The sequence below is a fragment of the Nyctereutes procyonoides genome, unplaced genomic scaffold, assembly GCF_905146905.1.
Source record: "Nyctereutes procyonoides isolate TBG_1078 unplaced genomic scaffold, NYPRO_anot_genome, whole genome shotgun sequence".
Classification (NCBI taxonomy): Eukaryota; Metazoa; Chordata; class Mammalia; order Carnivora; family Canidae; genus Nyctereutes; species Nyctereutes procyonoides.
This window is the reverse complement of record NW_026575159.1, coordinates 904687-926307: the sequence shown is the minus strand read 5'-3', so window position 1 is coordinate 926307 and position 21621 is coordinate 904687.

The following is a 21621-nucleotide window of genomic DNA, read 5'->3' as shown; positions in this document are numbered from 1 at the left end:
GGGGGGATTTGGGGTAACTGGGTGATGGGCACTGAGTAGGGCACTTGATGGGATGAACACTGGGTGTTACACTATATGTTGGCAAATCGAACTTTAATAAAAACAAATTTTAAAAAAGAGAGAGACATACAAAGAGGGAGAAGCAGGCTCCCCACAAAGAGCCAGATGTGGGACACTATCCCGGGATCCTAGGATCACTCCCTCAGCAAAAGGCAGACACTCAACCCCTGAGCCACCCAGGCATCACTTTCAGTAACTTTTTCAAAAACTATTTTTTTTCAAAAACTATTTTAAAATAATTTCATATTCTTTTTTTTAATTTCATATTCTTTTAACACGAATTTACTCCAGAGCTCTCTCCACAGCAGAAGGGATAGTCACAGATCCATAAGTGTGTATAAATAGAACCATTTTTAATAATTCTAAAGAAGAACTAAAAATAAAGACCACTTTTTGTCCATTTAGTGTCTGTGTTATGTAGAGTAGTTTTTTTATTTTGTCAGTAAAAAACAAACATGTTCAGGAATTATAGCTAATCTTCTTTTAGTGAGCAAAATTATTGCTAGCATCCACTCCACCCCCACTCCCCATGTACACACACACACACACACACACACACAGTAGCAAATTTTAAAAGACTTTAAAATATATGATTTAAAGAGTGGTTCTCCTCTGAGTAAGGTGAACAGAGCCAGAGTCTTTTATAGGACTCTCAAGTTCCCCAAACTGGTGAGCTGTACTTGTGAGCCCAGAAATCACATGTGCACTTCAATAAAAATTAGGTCAGTAGAGAGGTTTGACTAGTGTGAGAAACCACTCACTTCCACATATTACTAAACAGTTCACTATAACTTTGAAAATATAACTATACAACCTTACTGATTAGAGTTAGCTGATCTACTTGGCTCTTCCCTTTCATCTTTTGCCATACATAAACAAAGCTCATCCTTACAGATCACCTATTTATGCAGTTAAATGCTACTAATTCTACCTATTTATGTAGTTATGTATCTTTAGTGAGCAAAGTCCTGAGAATATAAAAGTTAGTAAGATACAGATCCAGCCATTAAGAAGTTCAGACATAGCAAGAGAAGTAGACAAGTAAACAACCACAATAGAACCCTGAGATAACGCCTCTCTTCCTTCAAATGAAGTCAGCAAAAGTTTTTATCATGAGCATAAGGCAGGATAGAAACCACAAGAATCCCTTCTCTTAATCCTACTTCATGTTCTTTGAAATGACAACTGGCAACTCCTATGACTTCATAATAGGATGAAAATTATAATAGTAGATTATGGGAGCACAAAGGAAATATTTAAACTGTGTCCTAAAGCATAAGTAGGAGGTTTTTTAATCTAAAGTTTTAAAATGTTTAAAATAAATAAAAATAAACAAAAATATTTTTTAAAAAAGAACAGTAGGAGCTTTTTATTAATGTAGAAAAAGAAGGGAAGTATTTCAGGAAAATAGGACATAAGGATGAGAGAACATAGAATGTCCTGGGAAAAGAAACTGCTTTCCCATAGCAAGTATAGAATTTAAGTTATATACCTATGTGGAAAAGATAGATACAGGGGTCAGGTCTTAAAAAATAAGTTGGAGATAGATTGTAAAAAAAATCTTCAAATGCATTTGGTCACTGTAAAGTAAGGGAGTAAGATGACTTATTAACTCAGTCCTTTCCAACAGTAAAAACTGCCCCTACTCCACTATAAAACTATGATTGTGGAAGTCACACAGTTACATAAGTATTTTTTAAATGTTAAAATAAATGGGGTGCCTGGCTGACTCAGTTGGAAGAACATGCCAGTCTTAATCTTGGGGTTGTGAGCTAAGCCCAATCTTGGGTATAGAGATTACTAAAAATAAAATCTTAAAATAAATAAACAAATAAATAAAGTGTTAAAAGAAATACTGATGGTGGAGCATATGGCAGGTTGATCAAAGAGCATCAAGACTTGTGGCAGCAGTACCATTGGGATTGTTGCCTCAATTAAAGCAAGAAATGCTGAGGGTCTGAAAGAAGGAATTAGCATTGGTTTATTGATTATAGGATTATTTGCAACATATAAAGGAGAGAAATCTGTGATTTGGGAAGAAAGGAAGAAAGAAAAGAAAAAAGGGAGGTAAGGAGGGAGAGAAAGAGAGAGAGACTATAAGTGACTAGAAACTAAGGATTTGATTTTCAGGAAAGCATCAGAGCAAATTACATAAGGAGAGTAGCTTCAGTTTTTGTAGTTCTTAAAGCCTATAGCATAAGATTGTCTGTCAGCAGACATTTGGGAATTGCCTTATGACACCAATACTCACACAACTGAGAGAATTAAAGCTGATAATTAAGGCTGGCAATCAGGATTTTTCAGCTCTTGTGGATTTAATAACCCCTAATTTGCAAATGCTTATGCCAGAAAGACTGCATCTTCAAAAAAATAAAAAAACATGAAAACATAACTAATAAACAAACATCAACGTTTGATTAAATATCAGAGGAAGAATGAAAACCTGAAGAAAACATTCCAATGATTCAGCATCTCCTAATAAAACAATGAGGAAAATGGGGACCAGAATGCTTCGCAGGTTGCTTTGCAGGATGCTAGAAAGAACTGTGGTTAGGCCAAATCTCACTCCTTCCCCAAAGTTTCTAAAGAAGATATGTTTTTCTGGACTAAGTCCTTACCAAGGTTCCTGAATCCATTTCTTCCCATGTCCTCTGGTAACCTGTTATAAAAGTTTTTTCTTCTTCTGGGAGTTCAACATCTTACTCTCTCCATAGGCTTCATTCAGAAGCCTAAACAAGCTCAAGTTCTTCTGTTTAAAAATATACATTCTTTGGCTTTTAATTCCCCTCTAGCAAATCCTGTCCCCTCTCAGCAAGATACTCCAAAGAGTAGTCTTTCTTCCCTTATTGACTCTTCAGTGAATTGTAGTCAAGATTCTACTCTTTCTACTCCCTTGACACACTGCTCTGGCAAAGGTCATTGTTGACATCCTAACCCACTGCTCTCTTTTTATTCAACATCTTGACCTCTCTGAATCACCTGACCATGTTAGCACTGCCCTGCTTGGAACAACGCTTCTTTGGTAACAGAAAATAGCTCTCCCTGAGTCCCATGCTACTAATTTTTCACTCCACGTTGGTGTTTTTTTCCAGATCCCCTTCCTTCCCAATCCTCTAATGTTGCTAATTGCCAGTGATGATCTCTGTACTGTTTTCCAACAGCCAGACACTAGTAACACATGCTAGTAACACCCAAATCCATGTCTCTAGATGAGACCTGTCTCCTGTGGTTCAGAGTATTTATTGCATTGCCTAAATTACTTACAGACAGCTCAAAGTCCTCCCCAATCTGTATTTGCTCCTCCTGTGAACTTTCCCCATCTCAGTGAATGCCCTGCCATCTATCCAGTCATCCAAACCAGGAATCTGGGAATCATCTTAGACTCTTCCCTGTTTTTAATTCTAATCCACAACTCAGGCCTGGCCATTCTACCTTTGCAAAATTATTTCTCCAATCTGTTTCCTTCTTTCCATCCTTGTGGCTACTGCCTTATTCAATTCCACAGAAACAGTATTCTCAGGCTCTCTCTGTCTTCCATAACACCACTTTTATCCATCTACCATGTTATTGTTGGAATTTTTTCTCAAACCAAACTTCGAGCTCCACATCCTACTTTTATGTCTACTCACCTACATTCTTTGGTCTGGAGCATCTTAGTCCCTGTTTACTGATAGAGCATTTACTCACTTTTCAGGGACATGTTAAGGATAACCTTCTCCATGCAGATTTCTTAGCCTTCCCAACTCCATAAAATTGAGACTCATCTTTCCACTCCCCTTGCATTCTGTGCTGACATATGTCATGCCACGCCAAACCTGTCACTGCACTTAGAACTCATTCTACTATATTCTAAGTTCCTCTAAATCTCTATAGGTTCCTTAATGTTGGAACTTGAACCTATTTACCTTTCTACTCTCAGCACAATCACCACGTGCAGTACATAGTTGACAAGAAAATAAGCTTGCTGAATGAGTTGGTAGCCCTTACACTGTCAGGAGAATAAAAACACCATCACAAAGGATAGTCCCTTGTCTAAAAATGGTACTAATATAGCACAGTAAAAATTGACTACATCAACGTTCATCCCTACCTCAAAATTTAATTCTGCTTCAAACTACAATCCTAACTAATAATAAACTATTAAATACTCACTGAATAACATGTTCCAGGGCAGATGGACAGCATGGATTTTCATGATAGCCTTGAGATTTGCTGTACAATCCACTAAGACCCTTCCATTAACTGCAACCCCTCTACTCTTGCTCTCTGTAGAAACCATGTGCCTCTGCTGACCTTGAAGGGTTCTCTCCAGTTGCAGTTACACACCTGTGGGCCCCAAGCCATCTATATATATGCTGCAAGGAGCAGGTACAGCACTGTTTTATATCGATGCCCTGTGCTTCTGAAGGCAGCCTTGGTCTGGAGCCAAGCTCATACTGGGGTTCTACTGAAGAAGTTATCCAGTGCTCATGTCCTTGCCTTACTTTCTTTTAACTTTCTCTTCCTTCCCAAATCTAGTCTGACTACCTGAATATGACCCATTTTTTTCCCCTGACCTTTAGTTCTTTCTCAGAGTTAACTCCAGGAGAATGTGCACCATATCCTATAAGCAAAGGAAGACAGCAGCCCCAGTAAGGAGGAATTCACTGGCATTTGGCAAGAATAACAAAACAGAGCCAGAAATGAAGTCCCCAGGAGCAGAGGTCAGAGATGAGGATCATGAAGAGCTACTTGCAGAAGAAGCTCAGTCTCAGATCTGGTTCCTTGGAATCAAAGATTACCTGACTCAAGGGGGAATTCACTGGGTAGAGCTTCAGAAGTAGAGATGGGAGAGGAGACATGTCAGAATTAGAGGCAAGATATTTCAAAAAGTGGCCTCACTCCCAGGAATAGGCTCACGTGGTGTCACACAGGAAGCCCATTGTCAGACTCCCAAGCCTGTGGTTCCCCTGAACCATTAAAGATATTTTTTTTTTGGCATTTATTCTATGCAGAATTTACTCCCGGGACATAAGTTTTTGTTTCTTCAATTTCTTCTGGGATATCTTTTTCTTCTGTGCAACCTCCTCTTCTGGTTTAGGAACAATCTGCTCTTTTTCATAAGAATCATCTCAATGTGGCAGGGAGAGCTCAGGTATGGGTTAATCCAGCCATGAGCCCTATAAGTTCTATGTCACATCTTGGGGGCTTTGGTCACCTGGATGTGCTCAATGACCAGAGAATCTACATCTAAACCCTTAAGCTCAGCATTACTCTCTGCATTTTTAAGCACGTGCAATAAAAATTCAGCACTCTTCTTGGGCCACCGACCCTGAGTCTAGCCCCACTGTTTGGCCTGTGCACGCCTACCAGCTCCACCATTGTAGCAACAGAATGGCACACACTGCTTCTGCAAAGTGACATCTTTCAGATACTTGGTGGCTTTTCAGATATACATACCCTTGATGGCTTGAGCAGTTTCACGCATGTTCATAAAGTGAACATGAAGATTTGAACCTCTCGATTTGCACGATTTTGTAGGGTTTTCTGGGTCCAGCGAGTAGCGAACCATTTTCAGAGGTCACCTCAGGCCGCTCAGGGGAAGAGAAACCATCAAAGGTATTTATTGGTGAAGATCAGCACCTGGATTGTAGGATGTGGTAACTGTTCATACCACCATTAGTATCTCACACTCGACCCCATTAAGTCATCAGCCACTTGTTTCACCTAATATTTATCTTAATTGGTTCAAAATTTCACCATCCGAAGAAGCTTTTCATATTCTTCAAACCCTGTAAATTAATTGTGCTCATCTTCCTTATGAAGTTTTAAAGATGTTGATGGATTACTGTAATTGTTTCTAAGGAATTCCACTGTGAATCTTTCTTTGTGCAGAGAATTTTCTGGTATACTCAGCACTTATCCAGTATTTAAATAATAACTCTGTGATTTTAAAATGTCCTTACTCTGGGGTGACTCTGTTTTGCTTTGTTTTGATGATAAGCTCTGGTACTGTCTCTGGGTACACCTTCTCAATGTCCTCAACAGACCTCTTTTCCTCCACTTGACCTTAAACTCTTAGAATTCTGACATTCTGCTAAATATCCACAATGGATCAATTCCAACATCTTTCTTACCAGCATACTGAGGCAGTAGTAGCTATGCTTTGTTTCCTATAAATACACACCAAAAGTCACACATAAAACCTGTTTTATTAGCATATTCAATAAAACAAAGAGAAACATTTACAAGATGAAGGATTTTACTAAAAATAAATGTCCTATCATAAGAACCATGCAAGGAAACAAAACAGCATTTAGAATTTTGTCAGATTTACACAAAAGACACATACTTGCACTCTAAAGGAACTTAGAAGAGATCAACAAGAACTCTGTTCACTTTTGTCATGTTTGTATTTAGAATTTCAAATCATTGATTCCACATAGAAACTGCAGGATCAGGGGCACCTGGGTGCTTCAGTGGTTGAGCATCTGCCTTTGGCTCAGGTGGTGATTCCGGGGTCCTGGGATCGAGTCTGCCATCAGTCTTCTCTCGGGAAGCCTTCTCCCCCTGCCTGTCTCTCTCTCTCTGTCTCTCTCTCTCTCTCTCTGTGTGTCTCTCATGAATAAATAAATAAAATCTTACAAAAAGAAAGAAGAAAGAAAGAAAGAAAGAAGAAAGAAAGAAAGAAAGAAAGAAAGAAAGAAAGAAAGAAAGAAAGAAAAAGAAAAAAGAAGAAAGAAAGAAAGAAAGAAGAAAGAAAGAAAGAAAGAAAGAAAGAAAGAAAGAGAAGGATCAGAGATTTTCAAATACATTTGATGTTATATACATTGTCCTTCAAGAATACTCAATGTTGCTAAATTTACATCAAGTATTCTTGAGGGACAATATATATGAATCCTTCAACTGCATTAATATCTTACCAGACTGATCAGTTCCTTTTTTTAAAAAATGCTTATAATATTTGGAGAGTTTTAAAATTGAAATCTGAACTCCCATAAGATATAAATTTGTTATTTTTCCTTTGTCTCATTTTGTTGTGACTGTTCCATATGACATGTGCATGAATTGGTGCAAATTTCCATGGCTGCTGGAAATTGTAGCACATTACCCAGCTAATGAGAACTGAGATCAAGTCCTGCCTGAATGATAATGTTCTTTATTGCAGAAGCTTATTGTTGTCAGTAAATAATGATACTAAATTGTTATACCTATCTCTAAAAAAGTAAAAAGCTAAGAATTTGGAGTTCAGAAATGGACTCTTTTAAGTCCTTAAATTTGGGGCTACAAACTTCATAGCATTATATTGATGAAGTCATGATTGCTTGTATTTCAAATGTTGAAAATCACTGACCAGTGATTTGTCTGTTAAAGAAAAAGAGAACGAGAAAGACGTGGGCTTAAATGTTTATACTTATTTCACGGATTAAAAAATATCTTTGCAATTGCTAGTGGCATTTGTTTCCAAAGAGCAATCCAATTTCTGATTTCGGCATGCTTAGCTGGACTCTTTTTTATTACTCTTTCTCAATGGTCCACAGTTACCCTTCATGGTGTGAAAAGGTTCTTCTGTGTTCTTAATGTCTCCTCTGTACCCCTTACTTGCATTCACTTTGCTGGAGTTTTACATATGGTAAATGCCTAGAGTTTTCATTACATAGTTCTCACATCTTCCAAAAGCCCTCTAGAACTCTCCTTTTTTAAAAGTAATTTTTATATCACTCCCATTAAAGCCATGAGATTTGAACAGAATTGGGTAAATTTTGTATATTTGCCACCTTTGTAAGCATGAACATCATTGATATCTCTGAATCTCACTTTCCTTATCTGTAAAATGGGAATCATTTCAACATCTCATTTACTTATCTGAAGTTCACCAGTAATAAAAATTGTTTAAATGGGCAGGCACATTACTTAATCTCTCTGTGCCTCTACTTCCTCTTTTACAAAATAAGGGTAGTAATACCACCCACCTCTTAAGGTTGGTTAAAATTAAATGAGATAATACCTGTCAAATGTATAAAACAGATACATGATAATTGCTCAAAAGATATCAAGTCTTGATTACTGAAAAGGTAAAATGAACTAGTATATGCTATATGACAGAATAGAAAAAGGAAGGACTCCACAGTTCAACAAACTTGAATTCAAATCATGACCTTCCATATATTGTCTGTGATATCTTACATAAATCACTCCACTTCTCTAAGCATTGGTTACCTCTATTGTAAAATGCAAAATTGTGAATATTAACAATAGCATGCATAAAGAGTAGAGTTGAGTATTCAAGATGTAGTGGTTATTGTGAGATTAAACAGAAGTCATTTTCAAAATACATCATTACTCAAAAAGTATTTATAAGACATTAATATCAGAGATAATGTGAAATCCCTGTCTCAGTCAATACCAGAAAGAATAAGCAGAAAGCATATTCCAAAGACACAGAGGGTCTACTGGGTAGCTCAGATGGTTGAGTGTCTGACTCAGATTTGAGTGTCTGTCTCACTTGATTTCGGCTCAGTCTTAGGGTTAATTAAGAGATATCTTAGGGTTGTGAAATCGAACCCTGTGTGGGGCTCTGCTCTGGGCATGGAGCCTGCATAAGATTCTCTCTCTCCATCTTTCTCTGCCCTCCCTACCCCTTACTAAATAACTAAATAAATAAATATTTTAAAAATAAAGAAACAGAAAAAAAAAACAATAACAGCAGTGAAACAACAATGAAATGGAACAAATCTGTGACCATAACAAAGTAATGAGTGTGTCAGCAAAATTCACAAAATGAAGAGAAAGGTCATTGAACTCAGAGCTACAGTCGTCTTCTTGGTAAGTTTGCCAAATAGCAACTGGTAAGTTATACATAGATTTCTAAGAAAATCAGAATCTTAGTCAATGTGTGGTCTTCAGCATAATCATAACAAACCTATTGGCCACTCAGAGCTAAAAATGGAAATATATATGTAGCATAACATAATTCTGAAAAGTCAGGATGCTAACTTCTGGTTGGCCTAGTCTGGCATGCTAGGCTAGGGTGGAGACAATATAAGGAGATATCCAGTGTTCTTTATCATAGTAAAATTGGTTAAATAGGACCTCACTTTAGAAATCGCCCATCAATCACTGCCTGATAGTATTTGTGGTGACTTAGGAAAACTACTCATAATATTAACCATTGTTACTATTATTAAAATCAAACGCCCAGTGTTCATTATCACATGACACTTTTCTAAAACAAATTTTATAATTTAAAACTAGGAAATAGGGAAAATATGAAAATACATATCGAATAAAAATAAGCATAGAGGATTATTTTGTTCTATTCCCTGGGAAATATCTTATTTAATGTTTTATAGTATGAAAAGAAATGAGATAAAGTGCTCTATTAGGTAAGTATATCTAGCATATTGGCTAGAATGTCAATGACCACAGCAATCGAATTGGCTGTAACAATTGAAGACCATGTGATACCTACCTGCTGGGTTACCTTGGTTCCTGATTCTAGGACCAGTCCCATTCCTAATGGGGACAGTAAAACTCTCTAGTTTAAAGTAGCTAATTGATCCAGCACTGAGTCCAACTGAATGTGGTATGGGTGTCCTCCTTGCTCCCAATTGCTGCCTCCATACCGTTCACCCTCTCTCCTCCATTCCCTGTCCTTGTCACTTTGAATCTAATTTTTTCAGACTATATCACTGTGATGGCTAGTTTGGTAAATATGGTTTACCAATGATGGTTAATTTGGTTAAATCAGACTATACTACCTTGATGTATCAATGTAGCAAGGCATGGTGTCCAGCTATTTGGTCAAACATCAGTCTAGACATTGCTGTGAAGGTATTTTTTTTTAGGGGAAATTAACATATAAAACAAAAGACTTTGAGTAAAGCAGATTAGTCTTCAAAATATGGGTCGGCCTCATCTAATCAGTGGAAGGCCTTAAGAGCAATGATGAAGTTTCTCTGGAATGAGGGAATTCTGCCTTTGAACTGTCTTTGGACTCAAGCTGCAATATCAATTCTCCTTGGGTCTCCAGCTTGCCAGACTGCCCTGTAGATTAACTTCCAGACGTGCTAGCTCCCACAATCACATGAGCCGATCGCTTAAAATCTCTCTCTTCCTCTGTGTGTGTGTGAGCAGTGATATAATTATATACATATTGTCTGTTATTCTGGAGAACCATGACTAATATGTCCAGTCAGGGCCCATGATTAGGTCATACATAATTTTGTTTAAAAACAACCAATTCAGATCCCTATCTCCACTTATCTCCATAATGCATTTCCTTCCTCAAGAGAAGGCCTCTTGCTCACTCCATGCCACAAAATATATGAATAACTCCAAGAGGCTGGAAAATGGGTCCTTACTCAGTTGAGGATCTTGCCTCCTATTTCACTGAGAAAATAAAAGCAACCAGAAATCCCCCAAGCTCCCCCCAACTCTTCCACCTATCTGCTATTGGTCCATATACCCTGCCTTCCTTCCAGTGTACCCCTATCTGAGAACAACCCCTCCACTTACCCATTGAACCCATCCCTTCTCACCCCAGAAATTCTGCCCCTTTCTCTTGCCTCATCAAGTTCCCCCCATTCCTTTGGGCTCAGTGGGAACAGCATACAAGTATACTGTCACTTTTCCCATCTTAAAGAATAAGTTTAAAAAAATCTAATTCTGCATCCCTTTTCATCACATCCTGATTCTCTGTTTCCCTTTACAACACAGTTCCTCATGAGTTGTCTATACACTCACCATTTCCCATTCCTCTCTATTCTTTTTAGATCCACTCCCTTCTGCTTTTTATCCCTACCATTCCATTGAATCTAATCCTGTCAAGGTCACCAAAGACCTGCTGTAATTCTACTGGTCAATGCTCAGTCCTCATTTTCCTTGACTTACTAGCACCTTTTGTCAGTTCACTGTTTGCTCCAACTTGAAGGTCTCTTGGTTTCCAGGGTACTGACATCCTCCTGGTCTTCTTTGATTGGCTGCTCCTTCTCAATTTCCTGTTGCTGATTCCTCCTCTTTTCCAAAATGAGAAGGACCCCAAGGCCAAGGGTCCCTCTCTTCCTTATTTTTCCTCACTTCCTTGATAATTTCATTGACCCTGAGGACCCAACCCTCTTCACTCTTCCCTCAGATACCTATGTGGCTCACTCTTTATCTCTTTTCAGAAGGTGAAATGTCACCTTCCCAGTAGGACTTTCACTGTATAAAGTTGAACCTTCCTCTCCATCACTCCCAGCTCTGATAATCTATTACATTGCACCCTCAAGAGCTTCCTGGGTGAAATCTGAAATGAGGCCCCTGCACCTGGAGGACAAGGAGAGATCAAAGCGAGAAACAGACAACACTGAATGGTAGGTGACAAGGGAACTTACATAAAAGATTTGTCTTAGGCAGCAGCAAGACAAATAGATCTCCCCATCCACATCCAAGAATCTTAGAAGTTTGTATAGAGGACTTAACTAGGTTCAGTCATGTATTCTGTCCAGATGGTCTCAACAAACTTTCTCTCTCAATGCTATGTCCTTGAAAGGGCTGCTGGTGTGGGACTGTATATGCCAAGGATGGGGTGGGGAGGGTAGGAGCCTCTGACTGCCCAGGTTCAGCTCTCTGGTCAACCTTCATGTCTTCTTGATGACCTCCTCCAACACAATCCATATTTCACCCTTCTTTCCTATTTATTATTCTAACATTTATCATGATATCATATACCACATTTGCTCATCTGTTTTATTGTGTATTCTCTTCCACTAAAATCTACATTCCATAAGAACAGGAACCAGGGTCCTCTTTGTTTACTGCTTTATGCCCAGAGCCTAAAACATTGTACACATCACAGGTGCTCAGTATGCTTGCTGAATTAATGATCTTGCCTAGCTTTGTTACCCACTCTCCCAGTGATAGAGAAACTAAGATTCCTTGTTCAATTTTCCTACATATTGAGGTCTTCAAAATCTGGTGAAAGATTTCCCTGATTCTGAATATGCTTCTGCCCCTCCCTAATCACCTGCCATCTAGATTATACCAAATATGTACACCTTTTCTACATGAATGGGCTCTTCTGAACATTTTAACAGTGTTCATTTCTGTCTGAAGTGGAAGAGTCATTGATCTGTTCAAGGAACATCAAAATGTCTGGTGTGACTGGTTGGAGCAGGAAGACAACAGAAGGAGATGAGGTCAAAGTGTGAACCAGGAGGTGTAGAGGAAAGAAAGAGATCAAGTATTGGCTGAATATCTTGAAAAAGACTTTAGGTTTTTCTCAGAGTGAGTTGAGAAGTCCTTAGACATTACCAAGTGTAATATAATTTGATGTGTTTTTAAAGATTCACTTCAGCTGCTATTGAAAATAAATCACTATTCAAGGTTATTTAATTTTTCTGTACCTCATTTGCAAAACCAATAAACCAGATTAGAGATCCTTTTAGGTTGCTTCAACTTTTAAGAAATCATACAAATATGAGTGGAAACGGATTTTTTTAATCCTTGGCTTAATTAAATGTTTTGTGATTGACGACAAAAGATAAAACAAAGGCTTAACTTGACATTATATTTTTTTTAAAAAAATAAGTAAAAAAAAAAGTGCTTGGCAACAGTTCATTCTTGATGATCTAGGCTGCTCATCAAAGTGTCCTTTGAATTCTCAGATTCTTGTATTTGCCATGACCTCACAGATATTTTCACATGTCCCCACTAAAACTTGGCTTGGAGAGTCGCTAAAAGGGAAAATGGCAGAGATTCATCAGATGCAAGATTTATTGCAAGTCAAATTTGGACAAAACTCATCAAGTCTTGGCGTGGGAAATTGAAGTATAGTATATTGAGATGTGTTGTTTTCTTAACACTGCTTTTAAAAAATGCAAATGCTACTTGCCTAATCAGAGCTAACTACATGAGATATTCAAGATTTTTCTGCATTTTTTTGACTCTCAGGGTGAGAGCAGACCATGTGTATTAGTCAAGGTTCTTCAGAGAAAGTGAATTAATAGGATAGCTGGCTAGTTAGCTAGATATTTCTTTTAAGCAACTGTCTCATGTGGTTGTGGGGGCTGGCAAGTTCAAAATCTATAGAGCAGACCTACAGGCTAAAAATTCAAGACAAGAACTGATGTTGCAGTTCAAATTCCATAGGGCAGCAGGATGAAAAGTCAGACAGGGTTTTAATGTTGCAGTCTTGAGGAAAATGCCTTTCTCAAGAAATCTGTCTTTCTGCTTAAAGCCTTCAACTGATCAGGCAAGGTTCCCCAACAGTACATAGGATAATCTGCTTTAGTCAAAGTTTACTGATTTAAATATTAATTACATACCAGAAAATACCCTCATGGCAAAACCTAGGCTTATGTTTGACCAAACATTTTGGTACCATAACCTAGCCACGTTGACATATAACACCATTACACCATGTTAACCTTCAGTTCAAAGCTCCTTCACGTGGTAAGATCTCAGTAAATGCTGAATGAAGTAACATTAATTCTTAACCAACACGGATTATCCCACTCACTTGAAATTTTGTGTGCCATTCTGATTATATAGTTCTTCCCTTTTTTCTTTTTGCTGAAAACAAAAGCAAGAGCCATAATCCAAAGTTCTATTATTAAATTCATACATGAGAATGATCAGTGTTCTTAATGAGGAAGGAAAGGGCAAATTTTCTTCTATTTCTCCACCTCTATGTTGCTAATAATATCAGTTATATTTGAGAACTGCTAAGGTAAAATCCCTAGACTGGGTTCATCAATTAAATGTGAAAAGTAACCTGATATTGCAGAGAAGTATTTTAAATGAAGCTGATTCGCTAATGTTAGAAGTGACTAAGTGTATTTTCATGGGACTTGAAGCCCTCTTCTCCTCACAGCTAGAATCATGGATTTCCACATACCAGAGGTTCTTAGAATAATCTTTTCCTTAAGAAGAACTTTGGGGTTTGGAAGACCCTATTTGCATCTTGCAACACACCATTTGTCTACTTGGCTTCTATCAGGTCTTGTCCTGAACACTGGTACTAGGAATCTCTCTTTGTTCCAGAGCTGCAAAATACCCATTTTGAACATCCAGTCTAATTCAATGCTGATTATATATTTTTAGCCTAACTGGCACCCTTGTTTGGTATCTTTCTGAGATTGGAACCCTGTTTTGCTTTTGTTAGACTTCCCTTCTTTCCAGGGCAGGGATGGGACACCTGCCTCTGAACTGAAGAGGGATAACTAAGACCCAGTTGCTTGCTCAGGATCCACTATCTGCTTGGATTTCCCAGTCCCTAACTACCCCCTCCAGTACCAACGGTGTGCTATACTTCTGCCAGAATCCTCCTGCTGCCCCAGCCCTTCCAGCTGAAGCTGCTTGTCCAGGATAAGACCTTTTCTCAGCTGCTATATCCTTCGCATGCCTTTTTCATGAAATTGGGTTCCCCTTTTGGAAGACAGTCCCTCTTTCTTCTCCCACCTCCACCCAAATGTGAGGTCTAGTTCTAGGTCCCCATTGCTCCCAGAAGGCCCATCCTCTCACATGATTCATGGAGTATTAGTACCCTGTACAAATGGGCCTGAGTTTTCTCACCTATAAAATTAGGAGATTGGAAACGACCCTTTCAGCTCTGACCGTCTTATGATTCTATAAATGCCTCTTCTATTTAATGGTCCTTGACAGCACCCTAGAGAAAATAAAATCACACCAGGTCCTGAGTAGATTATTTTTATTCTGACATTTCTATGCCTAGCTCTCTTTTCTGATGATAAGTTTCTCATCTTTGAGTAATGCTTCTATTTCTTAGAGAGTACTTTTCCTTAAATACTGTAGTCATTATTGGTTCACCCAATTTATTCTAGTCAGACCATCAAGGGATGTGCTAAAGATTTTCCTTCTGTGTTTCTTACACAACACAAATTGAATCTAAGCGGAAGACATTGCTAATCTACTGCTTCCGGCCCCTGGAAGCTTGCCACTGAGCTTTCTGGCCAGGATCTGCACATGCCACTGGTACTGAGCCTTTGCTGGTGAGAATATGTTTGGGGTGGTCCACTTCCTCCTCTCTTTTGCTAAAGAAATATTTTTACACAATGTGTTTATTAGGAACCTTGTTCCCTGAGGCTTAAGTATAAATAGAGGATTAAGAGCATAACTAATTTACATGAGATACAAACATATCCATGAAAGCATAACACATTTTAAATGATACACTGAGAAAAAGTTAATCTGGTTTTCTATTGCATATCAGAATAGGCAAATCCTCTTGTTATTCACCTTTGCTTTTAGAAACAAAGTGCAGAACAATAAAATTTTTCACTCACTGAGATACACCTTATTTTCAAAGAACTTGAGCAGAGACTGTTGCAGGAAATGCAGAAGCTGTACCACACGCATAAACTGAATCTTCAAGAATGATTAATGAGATTGTTTCCTTTTCCTTAACAACTGAATTAAATTAAAAGCATGATCAAGCTACTTGGCTATACAAAAGTCAGTCATTAATATTGCTTTTAAAAATTCAACAGGAAATAGCTGATTCAGTGGACATGGATACATGGCCTCTGTAGAGTTGAACTTGTCTGTCCCAAACCACATTTGAAGTTATTCCAATAGCTCTGAGCAAAATAGTGACAGAGTAATTGGCATTAAACAAGATAAAGGATATGTGTTCTTTGGCTATTATGTTAGCAACTAAGTACATTGAAATACTATCAGCCAAAAATATAATTTCCAAAAAGAACATGACTGATATAATAAATGTTTGTGACCTTTAAGTCTTCTAAAGATTTAGCATGGTTCCAGGAAGAAAAATCAGGCATTCTTGCACAGCCGTATCTTCTACCTCAGGCAAGAATTGCCTTGTGGTAAGAGGTCACCTGAGAGGCGCATTGGGAAAACTTCCTGGCCCAAATCTCTCCCCCATCCACTGACATTCCACCCTGAAACGTCTGCTACAGATGTTTAACGTTTTCTCCCTTGTACTCCCGGTAGAGAAACCATATTTGGATTCAAGATGGATTCGCTTATGAAGGCCTTTCCTGAAAATCATTTCTGACGCAGGAAAGGTGAGCGTCAGAAAGCATGAACAAGCCAGGAGTCTGAGGTCAGAAGAAGAGAATGTGAGCAAGGCTGGGATGGAAGACAGGAAATAACAAAATAAAGAAATATCAAATGAGGAAGATGAACTCTGTCCTTCTACATTGTGTCTAGGGCCCATTCTGAACTTGGAAATTCTTGTTTAAAATCAAAACGGTTAATACTATGACATGACAGTCCGAGGCAGGGAAATGCTAAAATGCTTGGTGAAGTAAGAAAAGAATACATGGGTCACCAAGAATTCCTTTGATCTAAATGAAAGGCCACACAGGTGTCTGGTAGAAGCCTCCAGATATGTATGCTAGACTTTTTTGCAGCCAGTTCTATTCATTCTTCTTCATATCTTGACCTTTTTTCACTTGAGCTCTCTTTGACATTGACACTCTTTGTGTCTCCTTTGTTTTTAACTTTCTCTGTGCTTGGGTTTTGTGACCTGGAGCTTTTCTGCATCTCTTCCTACCCTCTGGCCATTTGTTTTCCCTCTACTACCTCTATTCTCTGAAACACTGATGCTTTCATATTCTCTACAGGAAAACTCAGCCTCTTCAAAAGCAATCCTATCAATGCTGATAGTTTTCTATCTTAGCCCATTTTTCTCCTCTGGTTTATACAGTATATTCAACTGTTTATTGGACTTCTTTCCCTAAATGTGCTGGCCCAAAGTTATACTCACCTTTTTCTTTGTCCTCTCCTTCCCATCTCACATCCTCTCCCCCATCTTCCCTGTCATGGGGAATGATGAATCCAGGTGCTCAAACTACAAATCTAGGAATCATAGATTCTTACCTTCCAAACAACTATTTGTTGTGTTAACTATTTTCCATTCCTCCTTACTGAGCCCTCAGCAGTCTAGTTCCTCACTGTTGTAATATCCTCCTGTCTTGTCTCCAAATCCCTCCTCCTCTCCCCCCATCCCATTCCAGGGGCTGCCTGAAATGTAACATGACTCCTCTGCTCACAGTTCTTTCAAGACTCCCCATCCTCTGCATTTTACAGTATAAAATCTACACATATTGGCATGTGATTTAAGACCCTTTATAATTTATGATTATATGTTTATTTCTTGCCTACCCCCAACATGCACACATACACATACATGCACAGTTTTATGTCAGCAATACCAAACTACTTGTATTCCCATATCACATCCTACTCTTCTCTCCCGTTTCTACTCGATATTCTTTTACCTGGAACATTTTTCTGTCACCCCTGGCTTACCTCCATTTTATTGTCAATCTCCTACTAGTGCTACCTTTCTCAAATCAAGTATTTTTCCTCTGTGTGTAAGGACCTCTCTAATTCTCCCCCGTGGTATGTCTTCTGTTTATATACCTCTATTGTGGCAGGCACCATGTTTATTCACTGAGCAGTCCCGGCATCTGGAAAAATGACTGACACTTATTAGGTGCTCAGTAAATATTTGCATAATGAATGAGGGTTGCTTATATTTATTGGTACATTTGTTTCCCCACTAGATTAAAAGCTCCTTCGTATCTGCAGTGACTAGCCTGACAGAGGAGATCCTCACTCATTAGGTGATTGAGTTAGGTAATATGAACTTCCACATTTCACATACTTTAGCATATTTCAAAATATATAAAAATATGAAGTGAATTATTATGAAAATCCCAACAATATTCTAGTTAATTCTTAGAGAATTGATTTTATTTTGCTGAACAACTAGCAAATTCGTATTAATGGAGAGAATATGGAAAATAGCAAATGATAAAAATAATGATAACTTTTTGGAACTTGGAAAGTTCTCTTTATACTTAACATTTTAAAGATTTGATTTGATTTGATTTTTCTAAGTAATCTCAACATCCAGTGTGGGCCTCAAACTCACAACCCTGAGACCAAGAGCCATAGCTCTATGGACTGAACCAGCCAGGCACCCTTGTACTTACATTTTAATATGAGAGTGACTAAGGACCCAGAAATTCATGATCTATTGAACAAATCTTGAACTCATACTGTGAGGGTCTGGCCATCTGGGTTCCCTTCTCTGCTCTCTGACTCTGACCTCCCAATGGGCACTGATTTCATCACTTAGACTGATTAACTCAGCTTAACTTAGACATTAGAATTAGAATCTGTACACCTGAAGCAAGGTATTAGCTTACGTCTTTCTGAAGAAGAAGATTTTGAAAAGCGTTCTTTTCCGAGGGTTTCTGCTGGGTTGGAGAACAAAGATCCTGCTTAATAATTAACAAAATTAGTAGTGCTCAACTTACAGATATTATAAGGCCAATTGAGGCCATTAAAAACCCACTTCATCTGTGGTATACCAGAAATATTAAACTTTGGCAATAGAATTGTACAAAACTATGGCATCAACACCAGAATAGTTTTTCAAAACCTCATTGAGTAGTATTTTAAACATTGTCACACAAGGTGATAAGGGCTTCATCCTGCAGTGAGGTTTATTGGCTCTTCCTAGAAGACCAAGAATTGATGGATCACTCCATTTGTGTGTGAGCTCCAACACAAGCAGCCTTCTCTGCAGGCCACCTGGGCACTAATGTCAAAACAAGTATTGGTTCTCTCCATATTACCCTAACAGCTTTGTTTCTCCTTTTCCCCAAGGATCGACTTCATTCTTAGACTCCCTAATTCATTCACTCATCGCATGTTTAGTGAGCACCTACTAGGAGAAGGGCCTTCTTCTAGGGGATGAGGATACAGTAGTGAACAAAACAAACAAAAGTCCCAGTCTCACAGGAGCTTTCTCTTCCTTTCTTTTCCACCTCCCTCAGAGAAGACGAGAGAATCTGAATATGCTAGTTCTACTCTTCCTATTAACAAATGCACACCAGTCCATACGCCATAGATGGCATTAGCCAATTCACAGTGCTTCTCGCATCTTCAGAGATTGGTCCAAGTCTCAATTCTTCGAATGCTTTTTCTGAGTTAATGAGGAGTGCCTATGAGGTGGCTTGCCAGAACAGGTCTGAAGCCTGTACTAGATGGAGTCTCCTGAGGGAACAAGTTAACTGCTCTGATGAGGGTGAATGACACTAAGAACAGATTTTCTGTAAGACATCGTCCACTGAATATATATAGAGAGGAAGAGGGTGGGAAAGAATAAATGTGCATGGTAGGCAGCCTGGCTCTCTCTGCTCTGCCTGTGTGACGCCATGGGAAAAAAAGGGCAAAACATCCTAAGAAGCCTCATTCCTACATAAACTAGTCCCCAGAGTACTGAAGGTTAGAGCGGCTGGGAATCTAATCCAGAGACAGCAAAGTCAGCACAACCTGCTCTGGGACTGTGTCCTTTTTCTCATTCATACAGTAGCAGAAGCGGCTTCCGTGGAGCTAGTTCTTTACTTACTAATTGCCAGTAATTACCCTTAAGTCCCCCAATTGAAAGGGCTAAAAGTATTTTATGAAATTTTGCAATTTTGCAGAGATGAAAATTTATAAGTTGGGGTTTCCATCTCAGGGGTGTCTATACTTAAGCCGAGCTAATAATAACCTGGGAAAGAGTTTTGGTGACTGCAGTTAAATGACCTGGTGACTAGAACCAACCAATGTTCCTAAGTGCTTTTCTTCAGTTACTTAATTCATTTCATTGAGTATGAGTATAAAATTTTTATATTGAAATGCTTTCTGACACTATTTCTTTCACAATCCCTGCTGTGCAAGTGAGGCAGTGGGCTACAGGAGTCGAAAGGATTAGACTGTTCTTTTCCATCACAGCTGGTACATATTCAAAATGCAAACCCGCCTGGGTATTTCCAAGGAGAATATTCTTTTCATGATGAAGCTGGAGTAATCTATTCTTTAGTAGAAATGACCTCTGTTTTCATGGCCTGATAACTGAGCAGTTTCATATGATTTGATGTATTCTTTGGGATCAGAAAAATCTGTCACAGATCTTTTCTAAAGATTAGGGCAATAAGCAACCTAAGGTTCTCTGATCTTCAAAGGAAACTATAAATAATGACTACAAGGTCACTGAAAAAAAATTAGTAGAAGCATCAAAAAGCCAGTGGATGCTTTATCTAACTGATACTTGATGTTTTCTAAAATTCAAGGAAGTAAAACTTTTTTAAATGACTTTTATTTTTAAAAAGAAATGCAGAACAGGCTTATGTCTAACTTAAACCAAACTAAAGGTAGCATTAGCTACTTCCAGGGAATAAAAGGAAGACAGTGACTAACTGTATACATTTTATTTTAAATTTTATGCTATGAGAGAATAAACATTTTTTTGCTATGTCACTTTTTTAAAAAAAAATATTTATTCATGAGAGAGAGAGAGAGAAAGACAGAGAGGGGCAGAGACACAGGCAGAGGGAGAAGCAGGCTCCATGCAGGGAGCCTAATGTGGGACTCGATCCTGGGACTCTGAGATCATGCCCTGGGCCGAAGGCAGGTGCTAAACCGCTGAGCCACCCAGGGATCCTCTGCTATGTCACTTATATGTATAATAATAGTAGCTTACCATTTATCGAGTACCTGGCATTGTATTAAGTGCATGTATTGTATTAAGTCTACCTGGCAGAATGATTAAGAGCGTGCGCTCTGGAGTTAGACTGAGTTTAAATGCTGATCATTTACTATCTGTGTGATCTTGAGAACATTACTGAACTTCTCTGTGCCTGTTTATTCATTTGAAAAATGGTGGTAATAATAGTGTCAGTATCACAGGATTCTTTGAGCACCAAATGTGTAGCATATCATTAGTACTCAATAGATAGTAGCAATTATTAGTATCCAATTTAAGGCATGTACGTAATTTAATGACACCTCATTTCCCTCCAGATTTTGTAGGTGGGAATAAGAGATACAAAAGGCTAAGTTACTTAATCAAAGTTAACTCAGTTCTGTTAAACTCTTAAGATATACTTTTAACAACTACAGTCTATTACAAATATGCTGGGGATCACAAATTCTTTTTTGGACTTGGACAAAGTATAAACAAATAAGTTATATACATCTGAAATTAGCCAATAAAAAGCCATTAGGTTGCCATCACAATTGCCAAAATCACTTCTGGTGGGCTCCCAGGAGATAAGATTCCATTCCACGGGCATTTCTAGTTCACATTCTCAATCAATCATAGGAAGAACAAAAAAAAACAGGAAGTGCATTTGGAAACCTAGCAGTTAAACAATAAAAATGCTCTGAGTATCTATAAGTATCACTGTCTGTAGTTAATTCCACCTTCCCTCCATTTTTCTTGGTAGGGGCAACTGTTATATATGTCTACAAGAGATAGATGTTGTTGCACTATAAATGCATGTTCTACAGTTGGGCTTTGCAATTAAGAAGTTTGGTTTCTGAGGGCAAATCTGTGTGGGAGTGGGTTCTTAAATTTAGAGCCAGGATTATGTCTTTGACTACTTGGTACAATGCTGGGTATGCTGTCAGAGTACAGAACATAATAAAAAAATAACCACAATAAATGTGCTTGGGAACGGGTAGAGAAGTTGCCTAGATTGATGGATCTCATTTGCTGTCTTATATTACTCAACTCCAATGGAAATTACAATTTGCTTGTAAAGATATCTCATT